The sequence below is a fragment of the Saccopteryx leptura genome, chromosome 3 (assembly GCF_036850995.1).
Source record: "Saccopteryx leptura isolate mSacLep1 chromosome 3, mSacLep1_pri_phased_curated, whole genome shotgun sequence".
Classification (NCBI taxonomy): domain Eukaryota; kingdom Metazoa; phylum Chordata; class Mammalia; order Chiroptera; family Emballonuridae; genus Saccopteryx; species Saccopteryx leptura.
In genome coordinates this window covers 55,579,290-55,598,834 of record NC_089505.1, presented here as the reverse complement: position 1 = coordinate 55,598,834, position 19,545 = coordinate 55,579,290, and the positions used below count along the sequence as shown (strand labels likewise).

The window sequence follows — 19,545 nt, the reverse complement described above, 5'->3', positions numbered from 1 at the left end:
TCACAGCAAGAGAAGCTCAAAAAATGAAAGCATTAAACCTAATCCAAGTGGCTCAGAAATTTGAGAAGTAAAATGGAAATAAATGAATGCCATGAGCAAATATCTTACATTTCCTATTACTTATGCAAAGTTTTATCATTCTAGACAACGATGAGGCTTTGACTTAGAATGTCATTTTTTTGCTATGAGAATTGAACTTTAATCATTTCAACTATAACTAAAGCGAGGAATACTGTCCTAGAATATATTATTTTGTTGTTGTTGTTTTGTTTTTAAGTATTGCAAATGGTTGTCATACAAGAACTAAATGGAATCATTAAAAGAAAACTATAGTAATATAATAAATTAGTATTTAGAACGATGTACACGAGCAATAATCAAATAGATTATATTATAGTATACATAAATAATATACAAATACACTTCTTGATTGTGGTAAAAATAACATTAAAAAATTGCATTATAGTACCTTTTTGAATTATTAAGACTTCCATGGTAAATTCTGAACAAAGAATCAATGAAAAGTAATGATGTAATTGAACCAAAATTAGTAAGATAGTCTATTACTTAAAAAATTTCTTTGCTCCTCATGCCTCCAAACAATAATTTTATAAAGGGCCCCTTTTGGCACTTTCATTAGTTTCAAAATAAGAGTTCTTCAGGCTCTCTGCAAAGTAAAAGTTATAGCTATTTCTCTACTTATATTTTCTCCTCAGTCTAGTAAGTGAGCTTCAGTAAGTCAGAAGAATCAATGACTTTTAAAAAGAAATTTTAATTTCCTAGAAAAGGAAGCTAAATTAAGGTAATTAAGCTATATCACAGTAGAAACAATCGTCAGAAATGCCCAAAGCTCTTTACTGTCATATAACAATCTGCTTAAACCCTATAAACCTGAACTGCAGGGAGGCTGGAAAGCATCCTATCTTAGAAAAAGAGAATGTAAAGCCCTGGCCGGTTGGCTCAGTGGTAGAGCGTCGGCCTGGCGTGCGGAAGTCCCGGGTTCGATTCCTGGCCAGGGCACACAGGAGAGGCGCCCATCTGCTTCTCCACCCCTCCCCCTCTCCTTTTTCTCTGTCTCTCTCTTCCCCTCCAGCAGCCGAGGCTCCATTGGAGCAAAAGATGGCCTGGGCGCTGGGGATGGCTCCTTGGCCTCTGCCCCAGGCGCTAGAGTGGCTCTGGTCAGGACAGAGCGACCCCCGGATGGGCAGAGCATCGCCCCCTGGTGGGCAGAGCGTCACCCCCTGGTGGGCGTGCCGGGTGGATCCCTGTCGGGAGCATGCGGAAGTCTGTCTGACTGCGTCCCCGTTTCCAGCTTCAGAAAGATACAAAAAAAGAAGAAAAAAAAAGAGAATGTAAAAAAGGAACTCTTTCTACCTTTTTTGCTTTAAACTACAAATATTAATTTATCCTACTTATCCTTATTGATGTATTATCTAAGGTGAATCTTTATTCTTTCATTTCTGTGTAATAATATTAAACAGAAGGTTTAAATTGGCTCCTAATTCTAGAAAGGGAAGAGGAAGGTGAGGCTGTGTGCGTGTGAGAGTGTATGCGTGTGTGTGCGCGCGTGTGCGCATATTTTGGAGGTGAAACCTGGTTACGGATTAAGGATATGATGGCCGAGTAAGAACTCTAAGAGGCTAACCTTGAGACAAGTCTGACCAAATCAGGCTGATGAAACAGCCCTGGCAACAGTTCGGACAACACCTTCCTCAAACTTCTCAGAGAGGAGATTTTTCACGGGGACACCTGCAAAACTGTAATAGCAGCAGCAGCAGCAGCAACAACAACAAATACGTATAGTACTTTAAACTTGCCAGGAACTGTTCTAAGCATTTTACTGTATATTAACTAAAATTAATTCACAACACTCTACGAGGAAAGCACCACGACTGTCCTGCTTTTACAGATGAGGAGAATAAGGGAGACAGAGATCACGCAACTTGCCTAAGTCCCCAAACGAATAGACGTCAAGAGCCTTGACAGAGCCAGGGTTCAACCCAGGCCAACTGGCTGGGAGTCTATAGGGAGTCTCTACCCGCTCCATCTCACGAACAAAACTGTTTGCTAAGTCAAATTAGAACAGTGCTGCTTTAGGACTAGGTTTGAAAAATGCTGCCATTCAGTAGTTGTTTGACTCAAATTGTCATCTTTTCTATAAATGAGGTCAATAATGTGAACTTTCCACAGTCATTGTATGGAAGAGACCACATGAGTAAAGTAATAACACTGGGAAGCACATGGTAGGTGAGCAGGTGAGCAGAAAATTACATTCTCTTTCCTTATTACCTTTTTGTCATCTATTTTTTTCTTGACTCTACTTTCTCTTCTACTCTGTTGTACTAGCATATGTAATCTCCTATATTGTTTCCTTTTCTACTTCCCAAATAACAAGTTATGAAATTCTTCCTACCCCCACCCCCAATATCGTATACCATTAAAACACTTGCCACTTTCAGAATGCATCACTGAAAAGGTCAGGAAAAGAAACTATAGTGGACTGGCCAACAGAAATCAAGAGAGCAGTTAGAAAGGCACACCTTCTAACCATTTTCATGTAAAACAGTAGTTAACAACCTGAAGAAGAGATTAACAGCTTGAGTAAATTAATAATTGTTTCCAAAACACCTCTTCTTTAAATTCACTTTATTAACACCTTTATACACACACACACACATACACACACACACAAAACCAAAATAAAAAAATTTGTTCCTGAGTATAAACGCCCCCAGGGCTCTAAGTCTACAGAGACAATACGTTCATGGGGTCCAGGTCACACTTCACCTGGAACTATGATCTACCCTCAGTGCCTCTCCTAAGGAGGGATACTGACAATCCAGAAGATGGCAGAATCACGCATGGCTGAGAAAAAGCAAATAATGGATGCTGGATAGGAGAATGGTAAAGTTGGTGTTCTCAAATTTATTCAGTCAAATATATAGTGGGCGCTTACTCTGAGTCAGGCACAGTGTTGAACAGACAGGATAACGTGCTGAGCACTGGTAAGCTATGGTCTCCTTTCTTGTGGATAATACAGTGTGGATTAAAAATCATAAATAAATGAAGCATAGGCTACTTGAGGGGATGAACAAGGGCTGTGAGAGCACAGAGAAGGGGCAACTAACATGGCTGGCAGTGTGGAGAGCTCAGAGACCTCCCTGAGACCTCAAGGGTGAGGAGGAAGCAGCCAGCAGACCTGAAGCAGGTGTTCCAAAGAGGAAACAGTATGTTTGAAGGTTTGGAGAAGAAAGAGGAGGACACAGCTATTTCCAGAACCAATACAGCAGGTGCAAATGTTGGGATAACTAAAACTAAAGGAATACATGATAGTGTCTATTCATTTGAAAAGGTTTTGTATGGATCGGAGATAGACCTATTAAATATCACTTTAGAGACTGACACTAATGGATAGAAAATACATCAGGCCAATTTTAGCTCAACATGAAGAAATTAAAGAGTAGCCTCTGTTGATGCTGAGTCCCTTGTTAATAGAGATGTTCAAGAAGCTTCAAGGCCTCTGACATAACACATTACAAAAAAGCCTGGACTATTTGACACTGAGGTTTTTTCTTTTTCTTTCTTTTTGTTTTTTTTAAAGTGAGAGGAGGGGAGATAGTGAGACACACCCCTGCATGCGCCCCAACTAGGATCTACCCAGTAACCCCATCAGGGGCCAATGCTTGAATCAACAGAGCTATCCTCAGTGCCCAGGTTGATGCTTGAACCAATCAAGCCACTGGCTACAAGAGGGGAAGAAGCAAAGAGGGAGAGAAGGAGGAGGTGAGGGCAAGAGAAGCAGAGGGTCACTTTTCTTGTGTGCCTTGACCAGGAATCAAACCCTGGATGTCCATATGCGGGGCTGACACTCTTTCCACTGAGCCAACTGGCCAGGACCTGAAGGTTTTTTCTTACTCTATGATTCTTTATGATCTCATTTTACATTTAATTATTTAATACTCTACAATACGTATAATGGGTATAACAATTGCAATGATCCTTTATTTTCACCAAAGTGTCTAAATAAAAGCAGTAATTTCTTGTAGTCTTTATTACTGGTGTTCTATAGAATTGTGTTCTTTAACTAATATAAACAAAAAATAATTCACTCATTCATTTATCCAGCCTTTCATTCAACGAATACAGACGGAACACCTTCCATACATCAGGCACTGGTAGTAGACATGAATGCAATGGTGAGCAAAACCAGGCACAGAGCTTATAGAGCTTACAATCTAGTGGAAGAGGCTGGTGATAATGAAAGAATCACAAATAAATATAAAATTATGTTACAAAGGAAACAGAGAAATGCTGTGAGAGTTTATAATTGGGAAACTAACCTAGCCAGTAAAGTTAGAGGTTTCCTAAAAAAAATGATGACTGAGTTGGTACCCACAGCATAACAACAAGCATATACAAGGCTGAGAGCACTGTATAAAATGAAGCAGGAAGCAGAGAGAGACTGGATCACACAGGTCAAACAGACCAAAATAAGAGATTAGGTCTTTATCCAAAGAGCAATGAGAAGCCACTGCAGTATTTTAATAAGCAGCTGGTGACATAATCAGATATTTTCAAAAGTCAAAAATGAAAAATATCCTTTATCATAAATGGAAAAATGATTTGGCTGACAAGGCAGAAGGAAAACAAAGTCAGTATGAGACCAGTTAGGACATTTTTGCCATAGTCAATGAGAAATACAAAGATCACTTGGTGGACAAAGTAGAGACTGACCAAATCTAAAATAATATTTCAATTCAATGTGATAGATATTGAGAACTATGTAGCCCTGGAAGATTAGCTCAAATGGATATATCACCAATTTTAAATAATAACATCCTAAAAAGTCTGTAAGTTGAATTTTTTGGGGTAAAAGAGTTGGCTCCTCTAAAATTCTCTTCTAGATCTATAATAGATGAACAGTAAACACTAATATTCTAAGAGCTATACAATTTCATGTAATTACAAATTGAATGAATAGGTGAAACTTTGTGCAACCCAGATTTTTTTGTGTGTGTATTTTTTTTTTTTCTGAAGCTGGAAACCGGGAGGCAGTCAGACAGACTCCCGCATGCACCTGACCGGGATCCACCCGGCATGCCCACCAGGGGGCGATGCTCTGCCCCTCCGGGGCGTTGCTCTGTCACGACCAGAGCCACTCTAGCGCCTGTGGCAGAGGCCAAGGAGCCATCCCCAGCGCCTGGGCCATCTTTTGCTCCAATGGAGCCTCGGCTGCCGGAGGGGAAGAGAGAGACAGAGAGGAAGGAGGGGGGGGGTGGAGAAGCAAATGGGTGCCTCTCCTGTGTGCCCTGGCCCGGAATCGAACCCGGGACTTCCATACGCCAGGCTGACGCTCTACCACTGAGCCAACCGGCCAGGGCCGCAACCCAGATTTTTATACCCTTCTCACATTATAATTTCTATGGTGAACTGCAGCTCTCACTGCATCATGATTATCTTTCCATAACTATTAGCTAATTTATCTTCCTTAACCCAATCCAAAAGTATTTCAAATCCTCAAATCACAGCTATGGCACTTTTCCATATACTCTCTCAGATTCTATTTCTTCATTGCATATGTGTCAAGCACAAGAAGTATACAAAGAAATAGGTGTAACAAAAAAGCTATAACAGGTTCAAATGGTTAAATTGAATAAGTAAAGATAGTAGAGTTTAAAAAAGCTATTAGTACACAGAGGAAGAAAGAAAATTGCTTCTTGCTAGAGGTGCCCCTCATAGTAGATGTGGCATTCAGACGGAGCCTTAAAAGATGGCAAGCCCTACCTGGGTAGCTCAGTTGGTTAGAGACATCCTGACACTCCAAGGCTGCGGGTTTGATCTCCGGTCAGAGCACGTATAAGAATCAACTAATAATGAATGCATAGATAAGTGGAACAACAAACTGATGTTTCTTTCTCTCTCTTCCTTCTAAAAATTCATATAAATTCATATATATATGAAGATGGTCAAACTTCCCTGAGCAGAGAATGAAGTAGGAGTGAGATGGGGTCACTGGAATGTAAAGAAGGGTATCTTAGGAGAAAGAAACAGGTTATGCAGTGATAAGAAGGTGGAATGGAAAGCAGGTTCAGGAGCTGTGAGACTACCCATCTGGGCAATGTGTATAGGTGAACAAGCCCAGAAAAACAGATAGCCTAGAGAGTGAAGGACCCAGGTTTAGAGTAGAGACTTTATTCTGCAGACAATCTGAAGGCATTGATGGTTTGTCAGCAAATAACTAATGTGAGGGCCTGGCCAGTTGGCTCAGTGGTAGAGCATCGACCCAGAGTGTGGATGTCCTAGGTTCGATTCCCAATCAGGGCACACAAGAAGAAGCGACCATCTGCTTCTCCACCCTTCCCCTCTCTATCTCTCTCTTCCTCTCCGGCAGCCAGACTCCCCTGGAGCAAGTTGGCCCCGGGGCACAGAGGATAGCAATGGAGCAACAGCCCCAGATGGGCAGAGCATCGCCCCCTGGTGGGCATGCCAGGTGGATCCCAGTTGGGCACATGCGGGAGTCTGTCTCTCTGCCTCCCCACTTCTCACTTAAGAAAAAAACTAACTAACTAAATAAATAAATAGGAGTAATGTAATGAGAGCTAAAGACTAAAACAGTTATTCTAACAGTAGTGTGTTAGTGCAGTGAAAAGGAAAGATTAGTTAGGAGTAGCTTCTTCAACTAGTCCATGTAAGAGATAATGAGAGACTAAATTAGGGTAGTGGCAGCAGGGATGGAAATGAAAAGCTGAGTGATGGCAATAGTATGGAGGTAGAATAGGATAGTCTGGTCAACAAAGGGAGGCACTGGAAAGGGATAAAGAAGCAAAGGAAAGGTAAGGGCCAAATTTAAGATTCAGATTTGTTTTCTGGAGGTGATAATTCTAGCATTAGCAGAGATTGGAAAAAAGAAAGAGCGTTAATGGGGAATTAATGAGTTCAGTTTTGGATATGTTAACTTTGAATGCAAGAAGGACTTCCAGATGGAGGTGCCCAGCAGGCAACTGGAAATGCTGTGGGTATACATTTGGGAAGCATCTTCAGAGAGGTGATTGCTGAATCAGCAGGAATTGATAGATGAGTTTTTGATAAGAGAGAGAGAGAGAGAGAGAGAGAGAGAGAGAGAGAAGAGAAGGGAAGGGAAGGGAAGGGAGAGGAAAGGAAGGGAAGGGAAGGGAAGACAAAAAGAATCTTGGAGAATCCCTGCACTTAGGGGACTGAGGAAGGATGAGTGATCAAGATGAAGGAACACAATATGTCCACAAGCAAATAAACAGGGTCTCCACAGACACCCAGAGGGAAGAGGGAACATGAGCACAATGGTGGCTAGGGACTGAAACAGTGCAGTGTACAGAAGCTAGCGCTGGCACCTGTCCCACCTGTGGGCTTTTCTAGACCTTATTATAACCCTCCAGTCTGGCACTTAAAACAATGAATAATAAAATGATAGCATCAATGATACAGACAACAACTACAACATACAATAATGCTAGGCATGTGCTGTTTTATATGCATATGCTCTAATTTTCAAAAAAAAACATACAAGGTAACTGGTAAATCTCTTTACAGATGAGGAAAATTAGCGAGAAGGCTTAGAAAAGTTCAGTAATTACTAGTCACACTAGTAATGGAAATGTCAAGATTGAGACATAATTTGGGCTCCAGAGCCCAGGCTTACTATGCTTTTGGCTTTGCTGTTTAATTATTTGTTCACAGGTACTCCCTCCCAAGTCCGTGAGAACTTCAGGGCCCCAAGCATGGTCATCTTTGGATGCCCTGTGCCCAGCAGAGTAACTGACCCAGAATAGGTCTCCAAAAAATGCAAATGAGAGACTCAACAGCTTCAAGAAGTAGAGCAGCAGACTCTCCATGTTCTGTCCCACACAAACAGAGCTGACCGACACTATTCCCAACTTCCCTCATCTCTCCAGTGATCAGTTTACCACACCCAGCCATGCAGCTCTGCAGTCTTGAGTCCCTCTTCCTAAATCATAGAGGATTCTTTAAAAGCGACAGCCAGACAGGAGGAAAGCCCCAATACATTCTAAAAAGCATTCTGAGATTTATTTTAATGCTATATCAAGAAGTTACTGTATATATGAATTATGCTAGATTAAATAGCCTATTCCCTAAGTTTCCAATAGAGAGACTAAATAGTTGGAGTGTTTGCAGGTTTTGTTTCTTTATTTAGGAGAACAGACTGAATTTGCGCTGCATCACTGCCTGTCAGAGAGGGCTGTCCTCATTTTTTAAATAAATAAATAAATAATTTGTTTACTTTCCTCTTAATTGAATTTATTGGGGTGACATTGGTTAACAAAATTATAGGTTTCAGGAGCCCAATTCTACAACACATCTTCTGTACATTGTATTGTGTGTTCAACACCCCCAATGGGCTGCCCTCACTTTGAACAGAAAGCAGAGGTAGTTCCAGATGGAAAGTTGAGGTGGATGGCAGAAATGGGGCATGAAAGAAAACTTTTGTGGTTTTATGCTCAAGAGTTCCAGTTTATGCCAGTAATCCAAACAACTACCTTTTGGTAAATCTGAATCAAATATTAAGAAAACAATTCACTGCCATTAAGAGACCATTGCCTTTGAGACAGCTCAAAGCACCTCAAAGTAAAACTGAGTGGGAAAAAAAATGTTCACATTAAAATGTTTTTATTAATTTTGAGAATAGAAATTTTAAATTATAATAACTTAAATAATATTCTATTTCCTTTATTTTTGAGGGGAAAAAAACCTTAAAAAGGTTAAATTACTTCTCCAGAACACACGTGTAAGAAATACTTAAATTTATGTCCCCAACTCCAAGCCCAGTGGTAATTTCACAGAACATGCTGTGTATTATATACTATGTTCTAAGGCTTGCAAGCAACTGTCCCAGAGGGGCAGAGCATCGCCCCATAGTGGGCATGCCAGGTGGATCCTGGTCGGGCACATGCGGGAGTCTGTCTCTCTGCCTCCCCGCTCCTCACTTCAGAAAAATACAAAACAAAAAAACTGGAAGTATAATGTAAAATTAATTATGTGGGAATATAATTACCACTATTTAAAAACAGAAAATCTGTCCATACACTAGGACAAATTTAATGCTGCAACAAAGCATTACATTTTTTAATGGTGTGAGAAGATATTTAAATGTTAAATAAAACAAGAGAAAAAGATATAAAACTGTACATACAACATGATCTCAATAATGTTTCAATATATGCATATATATGTAAATATAAACAAGGCCAAGGACAAAAACTAGAAGAAAATAGGGCAAAACATTAACATTTTAAATCTGGGTATTACTATGTATATAAATGTTTATTATACAAAGTGCTCTTGAATTTTTCTGTGTGCTTAAAATATTTTATTTTTAAAAATAAAAAGAAACAAGATAGGGAGAAAATATTAACAAGTGGTAGCAAGTGTTAATGGGATTTTGGATTTATTTTCTATATTGTATAAGAGCACAGATCTCTTTGTAAATGTGGAGAAAAATAACGTATTTTTAAAATAATTTTAAGAAGGCAAATGATTTATTACATTATACTTGTGTTTCTCATTTAAAGAAAAAATTTAACCCACATAGAATAAACCCCTACATAAAGTCCTATCTTGGGTGCCTTTTGAATTCTCATATTTCACCTTTCATTTCTAAGGTTTAGACACAAGGCCAAAGTTTAAATGGTATCAAAGAAAGGATGTTGAAAAGTATGTATTTATAATTAGCAATTCAAAGACAGTGATATTACTAAGTTGTAAATGAAAAAAATAATTAACACTCATGGAAATTGTTTTTTGAAGCACTATAATTTGAAGGAAACTAAAAATAGTCTTTGCATGTCACAGATTTTTATATAAAATTAGCAGAAGAACTGGAGGTTAATTTCCATTGACAAAATGACCCAAATTGTATTATTCCTGCCATATCTATCCTAAGACTAAACTGCCCTAGACTTGAAACAACTACAGGGCCTGAGGTGACCAGCCTTAAGAATCTGGGAGCTGTAGCAGCCACTGACATGGCTCGAGGGCCACATGTACATCCCACCTGAATTAAGTCCCTGAGGGACAGCTGGGCCAAGGAACTGTCTACCAAAGCCCTCCCAACGCTGCAATTAGGTTTGATGGGCATGTGGCAGAAGACAGGTGCTGGGAAAAAAGAGAGTAAGAGAGTAGAACGGGGATAGGGCAGACGGGCTGTTGAGCAGGAGGAAACCAAGCAGGAGCTTTTCAAAAAAGGTTACCAAACAAATACCAGTAGATTAATGAAATATGAGTGAAATTAAAAAGAAGTATAAAATAATGTCAGAACTGAGAAAGCTTGCAGCAAGATGTAGGCTGGCCATCTTAGAATTAAACATACTATCAGAAAAACAAAAACAAATAACCCTGCAATGATTTCCCTGCTCAAATGATAAAGATTTAAAATAGTAATATAGTAAAATAGGGCATTTAAAATATAATATTTTGGTCATACTGAAAAGTCTGTTAAAATGATCTCATAGAATCAATTTTGCATACAGATCCCTTTTGTTCACATTAAAAAAATCAACTTAGTGTTTAAGCAAAGGGGCAGAAAAATTGAGTGCTGGAATACAGGCATCATTACACACAGAGACACACAAGACTCACACCACCACTCAAGCAGTGACACTGGCTAAGAGCTAAAGTGCTGTGAATTACACCTCCTACTACCACAGTCCGTCTGTGCAGGAATAAATCAACCAAATGTGAATGGGCGCTTCTTAATGCTAGTGCTTTTCTCAACTTGTAGTTCTGATTTCAATAGACAGCCACTCAAATGCAAGAAAACTGCTCTCAGATTTATAATTTTCTATGGTTTTATTCAGCTAGCTTAAAAGCATCTTTTTATCAAAAAGAATGTCTCAATGCACATAATAAATATTTACTTAGTACTTCATGCATCAGTCCTATTAGCTAATGTAGGTGGTTCAACTGTGCAAAAGTTAGATTATTTGCAGTAGAAAAAGTTGGGAAAGACAATTTGGCTTTTACATAATTTGTTCTCAAGAGGCTAAAGCAAAATGTAAAAGATACAATAGTAGATGGGAGAAGCCAGTAAACCCAAGCAAGATGGAAAATAATGATGAAACACTTTATAGAAAATAATAACTCAAGGGCAAGCTGAGGTGGAGGTGGGGTTTGGGGAGGAGCAAAGTGAAATTTATTATGGATTTTAGCAGGAGTAATGAATTTTTTAAAAAATGAGTAGAAAAACAATCAAAATCTGAAGATACATTATTGCAACATGATGGTTCAAAAATCAAGTGAAAAAAGTTTTTAGGAAAAAGCTCATTTATTTTTCCAAAATTAACACTGAAAAAAAGGTACAGGAGACCAAAGCATAGGAGAATTAGAAGTGGCGGGACAAACTGCTGTGTTCATCTTCCACAAAAGAATTTCTGCCAAATAAAAGATCCTATGATTGGCTGCCTCAGTTCAAAACTACTGGCTCTCATTATCACAGATATTGCCTCCTAAGTTACAATAGTAACCTTCTAGATATTTAACATAGCCACCAACAGAGGTAGTAAAGGGAAAAGATTTCTACAACATAATAGTGGCATCTCTCAACTTATGTGTGTTAACAGAAAAATATTAGACTTTTTTGAAGTTTCATTTACCTGGTATAAATAGGATAGCACCAACTGAAATGAAGAGAGAGACACTTGCAATAAATTACCTACAGGTTATACTAGCCAATTTAACCCTCAGAAAATAACAACACTTCTCTGCTCTAGCAGGGTCTGGGAAGAAATCCCTCATTTACCAAATGCCAGCAAGCTACCTGGAGGCAGACTGTCTCATCCACGCCAGTATATCCCCAAGCCGTGATGTGTCAGCTCATCTAACCTGACAATCAGCCCATGTGGTGGTAATTTTCCTCTCTTTATTGATGAGGATGCTGACGCTCACGTGGATAGTTTATTTTCTCCATATCACTGATTGTCACATATCCTACATGTTTGCATCCATTTATTTCAGTTGTTATTTCTCTTTCTGGACTACAATGTAAGTACATTAATTACAGCACATGTATTCATCCACAGTTGTATCTCCAGTGCATAGAATAGAGTCTGGCACATACTCTTATTTATTGAATAATAAATACTTGCTGAATGAGTTAATAAGGTAGCCTACTCAATAAATAAATGAGAGACCTACAGTTCAATTCAGGTGTCTGCCTCCAAAACCCATATTCACCCAATCTAGAGAGATGATGATCACAGCGACATGAAAACACAGAAAGTAAAAAGGAATGATGGCTTAGATCAGGGTTTACGAAATACCTTTTAGGTAAGAAGTATGAAAAAATTTATTTAAAGCATTTTTCCTAAGCACCTTGAAATTTCTCTTGATTATAGAGGTCTGGCATATTGAGAGCTGGATGAGCAATTGGGTGCAGCCTCCTCCATATGGGCAAGTTCAACACGACTCCCAGGCAGCACAGAGCTGGAGGATTTATGGTCTAGTAGACATTGGGCCATGAGAAGTCTTGAATAGCTCATTCACACAGAGGCTGAGAAAAGAGCACTGCAGTGAAAGTGCTGTCCAGCTTAAAAACCACAACTGAAAAACAACAACAAAAACCTTCAGACTGCAGAAGCAGCCACGGTCTACAAGACAGCCAAGGAGTCTTACAGTGAGGCGAGGATCTTCACAGGTCCAGCTTGTGGCATATGGCCTCATGCCCTCATGGCGGTCTATGACAGTGGACTCTAAAATAGTCTACAAAATTATAACTTTTGTGGAAGAAGGAGATCACATTTTTCATTATTATTTACTGAAAACCTTGGGCCTTCTCCTCGAAATTGGGCAGAATGTGCATTTCTCCAAGGAAATAGCTGACTAAAGGGCTACTTAGTAAAAAGAAATATATACATTTTATGTTTTTATTTCTAGAACTACATCAAAATAAGACAGGAAATTTATGTTTGGAGACTTTTTGTTCCCATCCTAGTAGCTGTATTTTGCCTAATTCATGCTGAAATAATTATTTTCCCAAAGGTGAAGAGAGTAAGGGAAAGCACTGTAGTTATAAAGTGCTGGGCAATGTCAAAAGTGCTGTGGTCATCATTAGGCTTTGCTTCATTAGGATACCATTTCTCCCCCACAGTTTTTCTTTTCAAAAAGTTGAGGGGCATGGGCTGCATATGACAGCCTTCATTTCACTAGATATGAGGGAAAAAGTAATGATATAAGTTGTAGATTCTCCCCTCTCCCCAAATAAAGTAATGGAACTCATAAACATCTTATCTGCCTATCCTTTTGACTGACATTTTTGGGGCAAATGGATGGGCAATGGGAGTGGGTGGGTAGGGAGCAAGTTACTCTGGTTACAGTACATACTGTGGGCTACACATTTTATATGCACTCAATAACTCTGAAGGAGGAACTACAGTTATCTCCATTTCATAGGTGAGAAAGCTGAAGCTCAGAGATAGATTAGTTTCCTGTCCAAGGTCTAAAGTAAGTAGCCAAGTCAGAATTCAAAACTGGGACTGTTTGATTTCAAAGCTGCTACCTTAATTGTTTTTCACTGAAGTTCTTTGGTTCCAGGGACCAATAATGTTGAGGCAGGGACATGACTACAATATGAGGAGGGTGGACTTTAGGAGCAAAACAAACAAGCTAGGTTTGTTTCTTGTTGGTGCCAGGCTGAAGAACCTTTACACCAGGGGTCGGGAACCTTTTTGGCTGAGAGCCACGAACGCCACATATTTTAAAATGTAATTCCGTGAGAGCCATACAACGACCTGTGTATGTTATGCATTATTCAATAAAAGTTTGGTGTTGTCCCGGAGGACAGCTGTGATTGGCTCCAGCCACCCGCAACCATGAACATGAGCGGGAGGAAATTAATGGATTGTAATACATGAGAATGTTTTATATTTTTAATGTTATTATTTTTTTAATTAAAGATTTGTCTGCGAGCCAGATGCAGCCATCAAAAGAGCCACATCTGGCTTGTGAGCCATAGGTTCCCGACCCCTGCTTTAAACAATCACTGGATAAAATATCAAGATAAAATAGCTAATATTAGTAGTTTTTTAACTCTATAACTATGCAAATAAATAACGAATGCCTATATTTATTTAAATATGCTGATCTGTAGAATGTTTACTTCATATTTCTAAACTGAAATACTTCCATCAATACAAAGGTTACTTTATCACAAAAAAAAGCAATAAATAGTCCAAGATTTTAAACTTTGCTCATTAATAGACTACAGACCCAATCATCTTGGCCACTGTATCCTAAAAAGGTAAAGTCATAAACTCAAACGCTGAGGTCACCAGTTTGAAACTCTGGGTTTGCCCAGTCAAGGCACAAATGAGAGGCAACTACAAGATGATGCTTTCCACTCCTCTCCCCCTGCCTTTCACTTTCTCTCTCTAAAATCAATAAATAATAAAATCTTTAAAAAGTTATTAAAAAATAAACCCAAATGCTAACTAGTATCTATTGCATGCACTACTTTAGTACTTTATGCATTTACTTAATTAAACCGTATACAGTACAAGGTACTATGGTACCATTGTTTATCCTAATTTTATAGAAAGGAAAACTAAGTCATAAAGCAGTTAAGTAATAAGAAAGAGACAGGGCTATAAGTGGCAGAGCCATGATTTTAATCCAGGCATTAGGATTCAACAACATGTTATTCAACAGCTAAACAGTGCTCCATACTATGTAAACACTGACAATCCTCACTGTATACTCTGGTCCCCATTCAATCTGGTCTCAAATTTGATATACAGTGTGTCCGTAAAGTCATGGTGCACTTTTGACCCGTCACAGGAAAGCAACAAAAGACGACAGAAATGTGAAATCTGCACCAAATAAAAGGAAAACCCTCCCAGTTTCTGTAGGATGATGTGGCAGCATGTGCGCATGCGCAGATGATGATGTAACACCATGTATACAGCGGAGCAGCTCATGGCCATGCCAGTCAAGATGTGAACGGTACAGAGGAAAGTTCAGTGTGTTCTGTGGCTCGCTAAATCGAATCCATGACCAAAGTGCAACGTGAATATCGGCGCGTTTATAACGAAGCTCCACCACATAGGAATAACATTACTCGGTGGGATTAGCAGTTGAAGGAAACCGGCAGTTTGGTGGAGAAACCCCGTTCTGGTAGGCCATCAGTCAGTGACGAGTCTGTAGAGGCTATACAGGACAGCTACCTAAGGAGCCCTAAAAAATCTGTGTGTGAGCCCACATCGAACTGCACTGAATAGGTATGAAACTGGGAGAGTTTTCCTTTTATTTGGTGCAGATTTCACATTTCTATCGTCTTTTGTTGCTTTCCTGTGACTGGTCAAGAGTGTACCATGACTTTACAAACACACTGTAAATAGTGTGCAAATTATTGCCTACATAAAGAAATTATTAAAACTATAGTAAAAATTCGCATTTAAGTACATTTAAAAGGTCTGTCTCATTCTTTCCAAAGAAACTATTATTCTCTATGTCTGCATTCTTCCAAAATGTTCTTTACTTAACTATATTGAGATCCAGTAATTTCCTACCAAACATTAACAGAGCCATGTATACATTTCTGAAATAATCTTCCAAATGGCAGAAATATATATTCACATTTTCATAAGATTTTAAGAAAAAGGGCTAATAAGCTAAGACTTTTTGGTAAAGCAATTTTGGTAAAGAAACCCAGGAATCATAGAAACCTGATTAACTTGACCAGTTCCGAGTCCTGCTGAGTCCCATTTCACAGCATCATAATTTCAAAGGATTGCTAAGAAATGTATTTTGTATTAAAACAAACCTTCATAAGAAAATGCAGCAAAAACAGTCATGTCTTTTAAAAAGATGAAGAAAAAGTCTTTTAAAAAGTCAGTCTTTTAAAAAGATAAAAATGTTAACTTGAACTATTCAGTTAGTATTACTGTTATGAGTTTATCTTCTAAAGATTCTTTGCCTGGCCTGTGGTGGCATAGTGGATAAACTGTGGACCAGAAATGTTGAGGTCGCCGGTTTGAAACCCTGGGTTTGCCTGGTCAAGGCAAATATGGGAGTTGATGCTTCCTGCTCTTTCCCCTGTTCTCTCTCCCTTCTCTAAAAAATGAATAAATAAAATCTTAAAAAAAAAAAAAAAGATTCTTTAACTTTGTAAGAATGGGTTATGATTGCATCTTCTAATTTTTCAGTATAACAGAAGATTCACACAAACTTGACTATAATAAATATTCCTATACAAGTCAATAATAGGAAAAACAAACAAATAGAAAAACTTAGTTTGGTATTTATAGTTGAATAAGTAAAATAATGATTTTTCTTTTTCATATATAAAATTCAGAAGGTTCTAAAATTCTATTATTAACATTTCTCTTTCATAAATATATAATTTTAGTGCAACTTACATTAAATGTCCCATTATGCTGCAAAAACAATTTTCAAAATCCTGGATAAAGAGCAAAGCACTATCATAAGCAGAACACAGGTTCTGCTTAAGCTATCAGATTAATAACTGAACAAAACTGGAAAATAGCTGGTATTAGAAATGATAGGGGAAGGGGAGACAGTATGAGAGGAGTAAGAGATGGTTTATAAACTATTTCCACCAGAAAAAGCTTAACTTCTGATTCATCTACTGGGCGTAATTGTAATCCCCCCAGCAGACTTTGGCAATGTATAGAGGTATTGTTGGTTGTTACAACTTCAGTTGTAGCTATTGGCATTTAGAGAGTAGAGGTCAGAGTTTCTGCTGAACATCCTAAAACATATCTGATCGTCTCTGACAACAAAGAACTATCAGCCCAACATGTCAGTAGTACCAAGGCTGAGGCACCCTAATTTAGAAATTGTATGGTGTACTTATAACACTTACCTCATGGGATTATTAGAAAGCCTAAATATAAACACCTAGCATGTAAAAAGCTACGTACACAGTAGTACCCTGGCACATACTATGTGCTCAACAGGCAGCAGCTATTATTATCATCAGTATTACTACTGCTATCCATAGTCAATGATTTTGGTTTTAGTGAAAGCTGGAACAGATGCAATCCTATTTTACTAGCCCCAATGTAAAAAATATCAATAACTTTTAAGACACTGAAATGAAGATTGTTTTGGGGGAATATATAAAAAAAAAACTTCTTGAGTGTCTATGTAGATACCTGGTTTGTATAAACAAAACATGTCGATGTACACTACCATCTGGGATTAAGAATAATTCTTTTCTTTTTTTTGGTGACAGAGACAAAGAGAGGGACATATAGGGACAGACAGACAGGAAGGGAGAGAGATGAGAAATATCAATTCTTCATTGCGGCACCTTAGTTGTTCATTGATTGCTTTCTCATATATATGTGCCTTGACCGGGGGGCTACAGCAGAGCAAGTGACCCTTGCTCAAGCCAGTGACCTTAGGTTCAAGCTGGTGAGCCTTACTCAAACCAGATGAGCCCGCGCCCAAGCTGGCAACCTCGGGGTTTCGAACCTGGGTCCTCCGTGTTTTAGTCCGATGCTCTATCCACTGCACCACTACCTGGTTAGGCAAGAATAATTAGTTCTTGATTTTTATGGACAGTAAGAACAATGATAAAATGTATACAGGGTGGGGCAAAAGTAGGTTTACAGTTTGTTCATATGGACAACACAAACATTAATAAATAATAATAAAAGAATTAACTGTTTCATGCACTCCCAGCTGTAAACCTTGTTCCACCCCCTATATTTTACTTTCTTCCCTAGGCAGTATTCCCAGGAATACCAATTTTTTTCCTTTTCTTTTCTTTTATTTATGATTTTAATTTGTGTTTACATAGATTCAAATGTGCCACTGAATATATATCTCCCCCCATCCCCTTATTCCCCTTGGCCCCCAATGCCCCCACCCCCAATACCTTCCCCTCTTCCCTCCAGGATTTGCTGTCCTGCTCTCTATAATGCTGTTATGTATATATTATTTCATTAATCTCTTTCCCTTCTCTGATCCCATCTTCTCTTCTACTTGCCCTCCGACCACTTTCTCTCTGGTCCCTTTGATCCTGCCTCTGCCTCTGTTCAGTTCACATTGTTCATTGGATTCCTCAAATGAGTGAAGTCATATGGTATTTTTCTTACTCTGCCTGGCTGATTTCACTTAGCATGATAGTTTCCAGGTCCATCCATGTTGTCGCGAAGTGTAACATTTCCTTCTTCCTCAGGGCTGCGTGGTATTCCAGTGTATATGTACCACAGCTTTTTAATCCACTCGAACACTGACGGACACTTGGGCTGTTTCCAGAACTTGGCTATTATAAACAATGCTGCAATAAACATGGGGGTGCATTTCTTCTTTTGAATTAGTGATTTGGTATTCATAAGATATATTCCTAAAAGTGGGATAACTGGGTCAAAAGGCAGTTCCATTTTTAATTTTTTGAGGAATCTCCATACTGTTTTCCACAGTGGCTGCACCAATCTGCGTTCCCCCTAGCAGTGCAGGAGGGTTCCCTTTTCACCACACCCTCTCCAGCACTTTTATGTGTTGTTTGTTAATAAGTGCCATTCTGAACAAGTGTGAGGTGGTATCTCATTGTGGTTTTAATTTGCATTTCTCTAATGATTAGTGATGTTGAACATTTTTTCATATGCCTATTGGCCACCTGTATGTCTCTTTGGAAAAGTGTCTATTCATTTCTTTTGCCCATTTTTTTATTGTATTGTTTATCTCCCTGGTGTTGAGTTTTACAAGTTCTTTATAAATTTTGGTTATTAATCCCTCATCAGACATATTGGCGAATATGTTCTCCCATTGTGTGGGTTGTCTTTTTATTTTGTTCATGTTGTCTTTTGCTGTGCAAAAGCTTTTTAGTTTGATATAGTCCCATTTGTTTATCCTGTCTTTTATTTCATTGCCTGTGGAGATAAATCAGTAAAATATCGCTACAAGAGATATCAAAGAGTTTACTACCTATGTTTTCTTCCAAGATGTTTATGGTTTCACGACTTACATTTAAGTCTTTTATCCAGTTTGAGTTTACTTTTGTGAATGGTGTAAGTTGGTGATCCAGTTTCATTTTTTTGCAAGTACCTGTCCAATTTTTCCAACACCATTTGTTATTAAAGAGACTGTCTTTACTCCATTGTATGCTCTTACCTCCTTTGTCAAATATCAATTTTCCATATAGGTGTGGATTTATTTTTAGGTACTCTGTTCTGTTCCATTGATCTATATGCCTGTTCTTATGCCAGTACCAAGCCGTTTTGAGTATGATGGCCTTGTAGTATAACTTGATATCAGGAAGTGGAATACCTCCCACTTTATTCTTTTTTATCAGGATTGCTAAGGCTATTCGTGTTCTTTTTGGGTTCCATATAAATTTTTGGAATATTTGTTCTATATCTTTGAAGTATGTCATTGGTATTTTACTAGGAACTGTATTGAATTTATAGATTGCTTTGGGTAATATAGACATTTTAATGATGTTTATTATTCCTATCCATGAACATGGTATATGCTTCCACTTGTTTGTATCTTCCTTGATTTCTTTTAACAATGTTTTATAATTTTCCAAGT

At 38.4% G+C, this 19,545-nt stretch overlaps 1 protein-coding gene across 2 annotated transcripts in view; it reads right to left on the bottom strand.

Moving 5' to 3' along the window:
- Positions 1-19,545, bottom strand: part of PDSS2 (decaprenyl diphosphate synthase subunit 2) — a 296,876-nt gene that overhangs the window by 163,459 nt on the left and 113,872 nt on the right. The gene's annotated exons all lie outside the window — the stretch shown is intronic.